Source organism: Aptenodytes patagonicus, chromosome 3 (genome assembly GCF_965638725.1).
Source record: "Aptenodytes patagonicus chromosome 3, bAptPat1.pri.cur, whole genome shotgun sequence".
Lineage (NCBI taxonomy): Eukaryota > Metazoa > Chordata > Aves > Sphenisciformes > Spheniscidae > Aptenodytes > Aptenodytes patagonicus.
Window position 1 is genome coordinate 13,893,777 of NC_134951.1, and position 10,434 is coordinate 13,904,210.

The 10,434-nt window shown below is 43.5% G+C and overlaps 2 non-coding genes across 2 annotated transcripts; one reads left to right on the top strand and one right to left on the bottom strand.

Annotated features, from left to right (window-relative positions):
• The first annotated feature begins 1,690 nt into the window (after positions 1-1,690).
• Positions 1,691-1,762, top strand: TRNAE-CUC (transfer RNA glutamic acid (anticodon CUC)). The gene has a single exon. It is a non-coding gene; the product is annotated as a tRNA-Glu (tRNA).
• Positions 1,763-10,107: 8,345 nt separating this feature from the next.
• Positions 10,108-10,179, bottom strand: TRNAE-CUC (transfer RNA glutamic acid (anticodon CUC)). The gene has a single exon. It is a non-coding gene; the product is annotated as a tRNA-Glu (tRNA).
• Between the last annotated feature and the right edge of the window lie 255 nt (positions 10,180-10,434).

A 10,434-nucleotide genomic window follows, 5' to 3' on the forward strand; every position in this document is an offset into this window, starting at 1 on the left:
AGCGGATAATAGTCAGTGGACTGAACGAGGCTTGGTAGCCTCTCGGTGACATCCCTGATGCGAGCCCCCGGTAAGCAGCACACCTCTCCAGAGAGTGTGTCCGGTCGGCAAATGGGTGCCTCCGCACCTCTCAGAAGAGAGTCGCCTACTACCATCACCCGACGCTTTTTCTTAGTGGCGCTGGTTGTTATACGGGGGGCAGATGGGGCTGCATTACTCTGCTCCAGCGCTTCTCCTGGTGTGACAGGACTTTCCTCTTGGGCCTGCAGAGCGGTGAAGCGGTTCTTGAAGGGCACCTCAGGCTTCGGGGGAAGTCTCTTCCTCCTGCTGGTCTTTGCCTTTGCAACCGTCCATTCTTCTGCATTATTGGCCCCCCCGCTCCCTTTTGTGTGTGCCAGTGGGAGAGTTTTTGGCTGTTTGGCCGCGGGCTGCGTGTCCGCTGCAGACTGCGCTTGGAACCAGCTATCTAGCTCCTTCTCTGCCTCCCTGATGTTACGCAGCCTTCTCACCGCCTCCTGCAGCTCAGCCACCTGCTGCAGGAGGTCCTCCACCTGGGCACAGCTTTTGCAGGCAGGTCTGCTGCCTGTCCCGACCCCAGGAGAGAGGTCCAGGCACTCCCTGCAGCCGGAGGTCTGCACTGCAGCCTCTCCCTTCAGCAGTTCCGTCTGCATAGAGGCATTGGCCGCCGCTGGGGTAGGTGGTGCAGACCCCCCAGCTGGAGCCGTGGCCTTTACCCTCAGACGAGAGCCCACCATTCTGCCTTGAGGGTCGGGCAGGATGAGTGCCCTTGACCTGTGCCCAGTTGCTGGGTTATGTGCACGCCGAGTCCCCCACTCGGCCCGTGGAATGCCTCTCCTTCGAAGAGGCGCCCTCCCTTGTAAACTGCCACGCAAACTGCCGCGCCACGCCCTGTTTGCCCGTCCTGTTGGCAGCGCTCCTGGTGGCAGCGCTCCCTGGGGCTGCCTCGAGTGGCAGTGGGGGGTGGCAGCCGTTGCTCCTGGCCCCGCCCACACCTCGTCAGCCGCCCTGGTGAGAGCTGCCGGCTCCCGGCGGGTCTCTGCGCTCCCCTGTGGGTTCCCCGGCTGAGGAAACCACCCTGCACGCCGCCATCCGCCGCTCCGCTGCGGGATGCGCCTGCACCGGAGCTGGTCGCCTCTGCGAGAGGTGATGTTAATCATGTTAATCATGTTAAGACCCATTTTGCATCATGAGTACTCTACCATCATTATGGTGTTCAGTTGCCTGAACATAGGCATTCAGTACAATTTAACCTCCTGGAGTCCTGAAAGGATTTTCCCAGGCCCCTCCAAGCCCCTCCTAGTCTGGCAGAAGTGATGCACATAGCATTAGGTGCCTATTTTTACACAAATGAAATCAACCCCAAGGGTAAGATTAATTTAATGTACCTCTGGCCATTTAAACATTAGATAACTAGTCTAACCTGGTCACCTAGACAGTAGTTGGTAGAGGAACAGGGAACTCAGGTGGGAGACTCATACCGTCTGAAGATGTGTATTTTAGAAGCGTGGGAAGAATTCCCTTTCTCTCTCCACAGACTACTGAGGGAACTCAAAACCATAAATTATACAAATTTTAGGTAGCTAAATTTAGGTGAGATCAATCTCTCCCTGAGAGATTGATAAACCAGTATTCTAATCTAACCAAATCTATTCTAATCAAATCTTCATATTCCCTGGTGGTCTAGTGGTTAGGATTCGGCGCTCTCACCGCCGTGGCCTGGGTTCGATTCCCAGTCAGGGAAAGAGTCCTTTGTGGAGCCCAGTGTGTGGGACATGAGGAACGTGCAATGGGATACATCCCATTGTATCTATTTCTCATTACTGAAGTCCCTTCTTACCAACATTCACAACTTACACTACATACTTAAACCATCTTTATATCCAACATACATATTTATACATTCTCATTAACTACTGTCCCTTGTCCCTTAGTAGATAGGTATTATTCTCCCATTCCATGGGCTTCCACCACTCCCCCAAATATTTATAAGAGCAGGCTATGACTTGGGCCCCATCTGTCAAGATGGGTGCTGAGCAGAGGAGGAGCAACATGTTCAAGTATTGGGTGCCAACACCAGCTTGGTTTGGGTCATTGTTGCACTTGCCTGGATCCTTGCAAAGCTCACTATGTGTCAGTTCAGGTCATTCCTGCTACGTTACTTCCTGCAACATAAAACTCACATCACAGATTATTTTTTCCCCCAAGGTTAAATCTCCTTGAGGCACACGCCGGATCACCCCATCCTTCTGAATTACCACCAAGTACACCAACGTCCTTGAGCGAAGACAAACCCATGAATGGGTTTGACTTTTCTCAAGGGAGGTGCAACCCACACCACCTTCCCCAGCCACTTCCCTATGTGCACTTGTGCTGGTTTTGGCTGGGATAGAGTTAATTTTCTTCAGAGCAGCTAGTATGGGGCTATGTTTTGAATTTGTGCTGAAAACAATGTTCATAATACAGGGACGTTTTAGTTATTGCTAAGCAGTGCTTACACGGCATCAAGGTCTTTTCTGCTCCTCAGACTACCCCACCAGTGAGTAATGCTGGGGGTCCACAAGAAGTTGGGAGGGGACACAGCCGGGACAGCTGACCCCAACTGACCAAAGGGATATTCCATAGCATATGACGTCACGCTCAGCATATAAAGCTGGGGGAAGAAGAAGGAAGGGGAGACATTTGGAGTGATAGTGTTTGTCTTCTGTTACGTAAGTTACGTAAGTAACCGTTACGCGTGATGGAGCCCTGCTTTCCTGGAGATGGCTGAACGCCTGCCTGCCGATGGGAAGTGGTGAATGAATTCCTTGGTTTGCTTTGCTTGTGCGTGCGGCTTTTGCTTTACCCATTAAACTGTCTTTATCTCAACCCATGAGTTTTCTCACTTTTACCCTTCCGGTTCTCTCCCCCATCCCACCAGAGGGAAATGAGCGAGCAGCTGTGTGGGGCTGAGCTGCCGACTGGGGTTAAACCATGACAGCACTACAGGGACCTTATCTCCTCCCACAGTATGTAGGGGTTTTGTCTGGGCAAGACCAAGATGGTTAGCAGATCCTCTGGTGTTAACCAGCCAAGTGGCTTCTGCTAAGTTTATATCCCAGTGCTTCCATGCCCCATTGTCCAATGCTTTCAGCATAGTCTTTAACAGTCCATTATATCTCTCAAGTTTTCCAGAGGCTTGTGGGTGATAGTGGATGTGATACACCCAGTCAGTGTCACGTTTCTTGGCCCAGGAGGTTATGAGGTTATCTCGGAAATAAGTCCCATTGTCTGACTCAATTCTTTCTGGGGTGCCGTGTCACCACAAATTTGCCTTTCAAAGCCCAATGTGGTGTTTCGGGCAATGACATGGTTTACAGGATATGTTTCTAGCCACTCAGTAGTTGCTTTCACCATGGTGAGTATGTAGTGCTTGCCTTGGTGTGTTCATGACAGTGGACCAATATAGTCAATTTGCCAGGACTCGCCAGATTCGACTGGCCCTGTCAAACCTTTTGGCAAACCCCTTTGTTGCCACTTGCATCGAACTGGTAGAAGTGGGATGGATTGAGGTTCCCCTCCCCTGGCAACTTTACTTTAAAGCCCTCTTCAGCAGCTTGGCAAGCCTACGACTGAAGTATTAATTATATAATTATATATTAATAAGTATTTGTTTTTTTTAGATTTACAACGATAAGGTTACTAACATTTTCTTTATCACATGTTTTACTCCTGGAGTCTTCAAACGTTTTTAATCAAGATTTTTTTATTAACAATACGGTTGTGAAATTGTAGTATTTAGAAATATTATTAGCATACTTCTGTTTGACATCAAGAATTGTGAAGTAACGAGAATTTTTAATTACTTTGATTTATTTGAATCAATTTATTCGCGTCTAGCTAGCTACTTGTGGAATCCTATATCAGTCAGGTACATGAACACAGAAATAGACAGAAACTATTGAGATAAATAATTGATAAGATAATAAAACAGAAGAAATCTGAAAAGGAGACTTGACAAAGATATATATTGCAACAGTTTAGAGTTGCTTATATCTTGAAAAAAGCCTTGTAAAAAGGACAAGGTTTCTACTTGTTTGAAGAGATATAACAGAGACACCTGCTAATTTACGAATAAGTGTTACGAGCACAGTTTTTTCTTATAATATTGTATTAAATACATGACAAGGAGACAATAACTGGTTGAAATAAGCAAGCCAGCCCTATGTAAAGGGAGCCAGCAAAGGATTCTCTAGAAAAAGGCAAATGGATCTCAGACATTCCATAGTAGGAAAATACCATACAGTGATCTGTGCTTACAAAGTAAGACCCAGTTATTCTGGCCTCACAACACATTTGGAAACAGAACGGCCACAAGTCAGAAGCTCTTTTAATAATGTTAACTTACTTTAGCAACAAACTTTTCTCTCTGAATCTACAATTGCTTTCAATCATGAAGGAACCATTTTATGAATATTATTGTTGTGAAATTTTAATATTTAGGCAGTAGCACTGAAATGTAGGCACTTACTATTATAGGCATTTAATGTTTTGTCTCTACAATTTTAGATATATGTGTGCTGTTTGTTCTTAAAATTAGCAGTAAAGAATGAAAAATAATGTTTATTGTTGATAGGATATCTGATAGGTTTTTATGAATTTACATACATACAAAATCAAACAAAGTAGGTTTTTAGCTTGAATAACAGCAATATTTCTCCATAGCTTTTTTAATGACATACAATAAAAATAGAGACAAATGTCTACAAGCATAAAAGGCACCAATATGAAACTGTCTGTGTGTGAATCATTTCCCATAAGATGTTGCATCACCTGGTCAATATTTTTTGTCTTTTTTTCTGCCAGTTTGAATCTTCTGGCAGCATGAATTCAGCTTTCAGTAATGTGGTCTTTCTACTAAGATTTAGGTAACTATTTTCAACAGTGTTCATGCCACCAACAGATTGTTTATCATTGATCAATCATTGTTTTTTTAATTCTAAAAGGCATGATTACAGGTTAAATATTGTCAAACGGATCTCAAATCTCCTTGGGGTTAACTTAGATACTTGATCTAGTACATGCATTGGGCAATACACATAGCTCCCAGCAGAGTAACAAAGATGCAACATTTCACAAATTCCTTCTCCCACTTAGATACTTTTTTTGTACTCACAAATTAATTTTCCTTTAATAAGCAAAAGATTGATGCGGGGGGGTGGGGGATTAAGATATGCCCAATTAGAGACATTTATTAGATAAATTCCCTGAGTTTTTTGTTTGATGCACTTTGAACTACATTTAGAAAATCTAAGGAAAAGTCTAAACTTAATGCTATAATAATCTCTTTGGAAATACCTTGCATCATATAAAATGTAATTCTAACCATTTTGAAAAAAAGCAAGATGAAAGTTATAAATGGAAAATCTATAGTGTTGCTCCAGCAAAATGTTGTCTCTTATCTTTTTCAACTATTTCACTTTTTACTCTTCAATAAGAATATTAAAACATCAGAGACTTAAAGACTGATTCTACAGTCTACTTCAGATGGTAATGTACTTCAGGACAAGTTTAGCATTAGTCACGTATCCTTAATGTCCTGTGAAATTCAAGCTAATGCTTAAAATTCCACGTACACCTAAATGCTTTGCTAAATCTAGGGACAGACACATGCAAACCATAAAATTTGTCTGGTTCTTAGTGGAAATTCTTATGCCTACTTGTATCTTTACCTGTTGCATATTGTACCATATGTAAGTATTATATTTTAACAGCCTATTGATTTTTTATGGGCATTGCTCATTTCTTGTTTATTTCAACCATTCATTTCTTCAACGTGTCTTGTAGCAGAAATGAGAAATGCAAACAGTAAATTAAACCCTCTCCTTTCTACAGGGACTTTCAACTTTACATTACTTAGCTGCTGACAATCGGCTGAACATGAGCCAGCAGTGTGCCCAGGCGGCCAAGAAGGCCAATGGCATCCTGGCCTGGATCAGAAATAGTGTGGCGAGCAGGAGTAGGGAAGTGATCGTGCCCCTGTACTCGGCACTGGTGAGGCCGCACCTCGAATACTGTGTTCAGTTTTGGGCCCCTCACTACAAGAAGGACATTGAGGTGCTGGAGCGTGTCCAGAGGAGGGCAATGAGGCTGGTGAAGGGTCTGGAGAACAAGTCTTATGAGGAGCGACTGAGGGAACTGGGGTTGTTTAGCCTGGAGAAGAGGAGGCTGAGGGGAGACCTCATCGCTCTCTACAACTACCTGAAAGGAGGTTGTAGCGAGGTGGGTGTGGGTCTCTTCTCCCAAGGAACTAGCGATAGGACGAGAGGAAATGGCCTCAAGTTGCACCAGGGGACGTTTAGATTGGATGTAAGGAAAAATGTCTTTACTGAAAGAGTGGTGAAACATTGGAAGAGGCTGCCCAGGGAAGTGGTTGAGTCCCCATCCCTGGACGTATTTAAAAGACGTGTAGATGAGGCGCTTGGGGACATGATTTAGTGGGCATGGTGGTGTTGGGTCGATGGTTGGACTCGATGATCTTAGAGGTCTTTTCCAACCTCAATGATTCTATGATTCTATGGTTCTATGATTCTGAAAATCCCGCTGATTGATTGTCTCATATTAAAACCTGATCACTGGTGTAAAGCATATATTACACAAGATCTTTTAAAAACCAAGACACCTGTCATATATCTTTAGAAGTATCTGGATCTGATTACAGAAGTTCAAAATCAGTATGCCCCTTTTAATGCATCTTCGAAATTTCATCACAACTGATTTCCAGTTGCTATTTTAAGATCTTTACTTTTGAGCAATTCTGCATATTTGACATATGAGTAAACATGAGCATTTTGAATAAAACAACTTTTTTTTCCAAAAGAATCCAAAATCAACTATACTTCTGAAGCCCTGGTTGAAAGATGCATATTTCTGCTTTTGCAGATGAAGGTTTGAGGCCGTACTGTCTAATCTAATTTCTGCAAGAATCCCTGTACCTGAGTTGAGCTCCAGTTATTTTTGAGACTCGTTTGTAACCATGGTGTTTAAGATAAAAAAGTTTGCAGGAAGAGGTGTTAGACTGTATGAATGACAATAACTGATATAACTCAAAAATGTTAACAAGCTACTAGTGTAAAAGCTTTTGTTCAAGTCAATTTAATTATATGGATTATCTCTACCATTGTGCCATGATAGAACTACAGAAATGGAATAATATCATGAAAGGGCAAAACAACAGAAAATATAAATTATTGTTTAAAACTTAAGTTTTTAAAATATTCAATAAATAAAGAAGTAAAATTATGTAACTTCTTCCAACACTATGAATTGCACAAAAGAATAGCAAAACTAGATGCTTATGTTATGTAGTGTTGGCCAAAAATTTTGAGCAATAAAATTTGCTGATGAGTGTACTGAGTGCTGAAAAAGGAGCTGGTCCCATTTATTCCAGTAACAAATAAGCCAACAAGGATTCCAGAATAAAGCATGAACTAATGATGATAAAGACCAACTAAACTATGACAGTACATCTTTAACAAAGATGTAACAGTATAGGTGATTATCTCATAAAAGCAGAAGAACGTTGGATGTGATGATGTTTTTGGAAAATCATCGTATGCCCCAGGATTCAGGAACAAAAAACCAAAACAAAACAAGAAAGGTGAGGCCCACCTCCGTACAGACAGCCTTCACAATGTCATGGCACAGTTCAAGTGCTAATCTCAGAACCTAAGGCCATGTCCCACTCAAGGCTCAGTTTCATCTTGACATAGTTTGCTGCAAAATGTGGACTAGGAACTGCTGAAGAATGAAAACTGACATTTAATTCATTTATTGTAAATAGTTCTTGCCTGCAAGTCATCTACAAAAGAGTTGTAAAGCACAAACATGACAAGGAGGGAAAGATCAGTTTTTCTTCCAAATAGTAATTTTACAAGCCAAATAAACAGACCAAGAAAAGTAGGGAGATATGAAAAATAGGCAGTATACCTAACAGTTCATTAGAATACTGGTTTATTATTACATACCATGACATATCATGACGAACTGCTAAAGGCACATCACGTAGATGCTCACATGCCCCAAAATCACGCTGCTGAAAAACATTGAAACAATGAACAGGTAGCGAAGGCTGTCAAAATTGAAGTGGCTCAGGTGGACCTGTACTGGGAGCGTAAGGGTGAGCTATTCGTAGTTCAATAGGCCCACAAGACATCAGGATATCTAGGGATAGGTGCAACATACAGGTGGGTTCGTGATCAAGGGGTGGACCTGACCATGGATGCCAACACACAGGTCACCCATGAATGTGAAACGTGCTGCAATCAAGCAAGCCACACAAGTAAAGTTTCCCTGGAATAGAGGGTGGTGGCTAGGTTTTCAATATGGCGAGTCCTGGCAAATTGACTATATTGGTCCACTGTCATGAACACACCAAGGCAAGCACTACATACTCACCATGGTGAAAGCAACTACTGAGTGGCTAGAAACATATCCTGTAAACCATGTCATTGCCCGAAACACCACGTTGGGCTTTGAAAGGCAAATTTGTGGTGACACGGCACCCCAGAAAGAATTGAGTCAGACAATGGGACTTATTTCCGAGATAACCTCATAACCTCCTGGGCCAAGAAACGTGACACTGACTGGGTGTATCACATCCACTATCACCCACAAGCCTCTGGAAAACTTGAGAGATATAATGGACTGTTAAAGACTATGCTGAAAGCATTGGACAATGGGGCATGGAAGCACTGGGATATAAACTTAGCAGAAGCCACTTGGCTGGTTAACACCAGAGGATCTGCTAACCATCTTGGTCTTGCCCAGACAAAACCCCTACATACTGTGGGAGGAGATAAGGTCCCTGTAGTGCTGTCATGGTTTAACCCCAGTCGGCAGCTCAGCCCCACACAGCTGCTCGCTCATTTCCCTCTGGTGGGATGGGGGAGAGAACCGGAAGGGTAAAAGTGAGAAAACTCATGGGTTGAGATAAAGACAGTTTAATGGGTAAAGCAAAAGCCGCACGCACAAGCAAAGCAAACCAAGGAATTCATTCACCACTTCCCATCGGCAGGCAGGCGTTCAGCCATCTCCAGGAAAGCAGGGCTCCATCACGCGTAACGGTTACTTACGTAACTTACGTAACAGAAGACAAACACTATCACTCCAAATGTCTCCCCTTCCTTCTTCTTCCCCCAGCTTTATATGCTGAGCGTGACGTCATATGCTATGGAATATCCCTTTGGTCAGTTGGGGTCAGCTGTCCCGGCTGTGTCCCCTCCCAACTTCTTGTGGACCCCCAGCATTACTCACTGGTGGGGTAGTCTGAGGAGCAGAAAAGACCTTGATGCCGTGTAAGCACTGCTTAGCAATAACTAAAACGTCCCTGTATTATGAACATTGTTTTCAGCACAAATTCAAAACATAGCCCCATACTAGCTGCTCTGAAGAAAATTAACTCTATCCCAGCCAAAACCAGCACAAGTGCACATAGGGAAGTGGCTGGGGAAGGTGGTGTGGGTTGCACCTCCCTTGAGAAAAGTCAAACCCATTCATGGGTTTGTCTTCGCTCAAGGACGTTGGTGTACTTGGTGGTAATTCAGAAGGATGGGGTGATCCGGCGTGTGCCTCAAGGAGATTTAACCTTGGGGGAAAAAATAATCTGTGATGTGAGTTTTATGTTGCAGGAAGTAACGTAGCAGGAATGACCTGAACTGACACATAGTGAGCTTTGCAAGGATCCAGGCAAGTGCAACAATGACCCAAACCAAGCTGGTGTTGGCACCCAATACTTGAACATGTTGCTCCTCCTCTGCTCAGCACCCATCTTGACAGATGGGGCCCAAGTCATAGCCTGCTCTTATAAATATTTGGGGGAGTGGTGGAAGCCCATGGAATGGGAGAATAATACCTATCTACTAAGGGACAAGGGACAGTAGTTAATGAGAATGTATAAATATGTATGTTGGATATAAAGATGGTTTAAGTATGTAGTGTAAGTTGTGAATGTTGGTAAGAAGGGACTTCAGTAATGAGAAATAGATACAATGGGATGTATCCCATTGCACGTTCCTCATGTCCCACACACTGGGCTCCACAAAGGACTCTTTCCCTGACTGGGAATCGAACCCAGGCCACGGCGGTGAGAGCGCCGAATCCTAACCACTAGACCACCAGGGAATATGAAGATTTGATTAGAATAGATTTGGTTAGATTAGAATACTGGTTTATCAATCTCTCAGGGAGAGATTGATCTCACCTAAATTTAGCTACCTAAAATTTGTATAATTTATGGTTTTGAGTTCCCTCAGTAGTCTGTGGAGAGAGAAAGGGAATTCTTCCCACGCTTCTAAAATACACATCTTCAGACGGTATGAGTCTCCCACCTGAGTTCCCTGTTCCTCTACCAACTACTGTCTAGGTGACCAGGTTAGA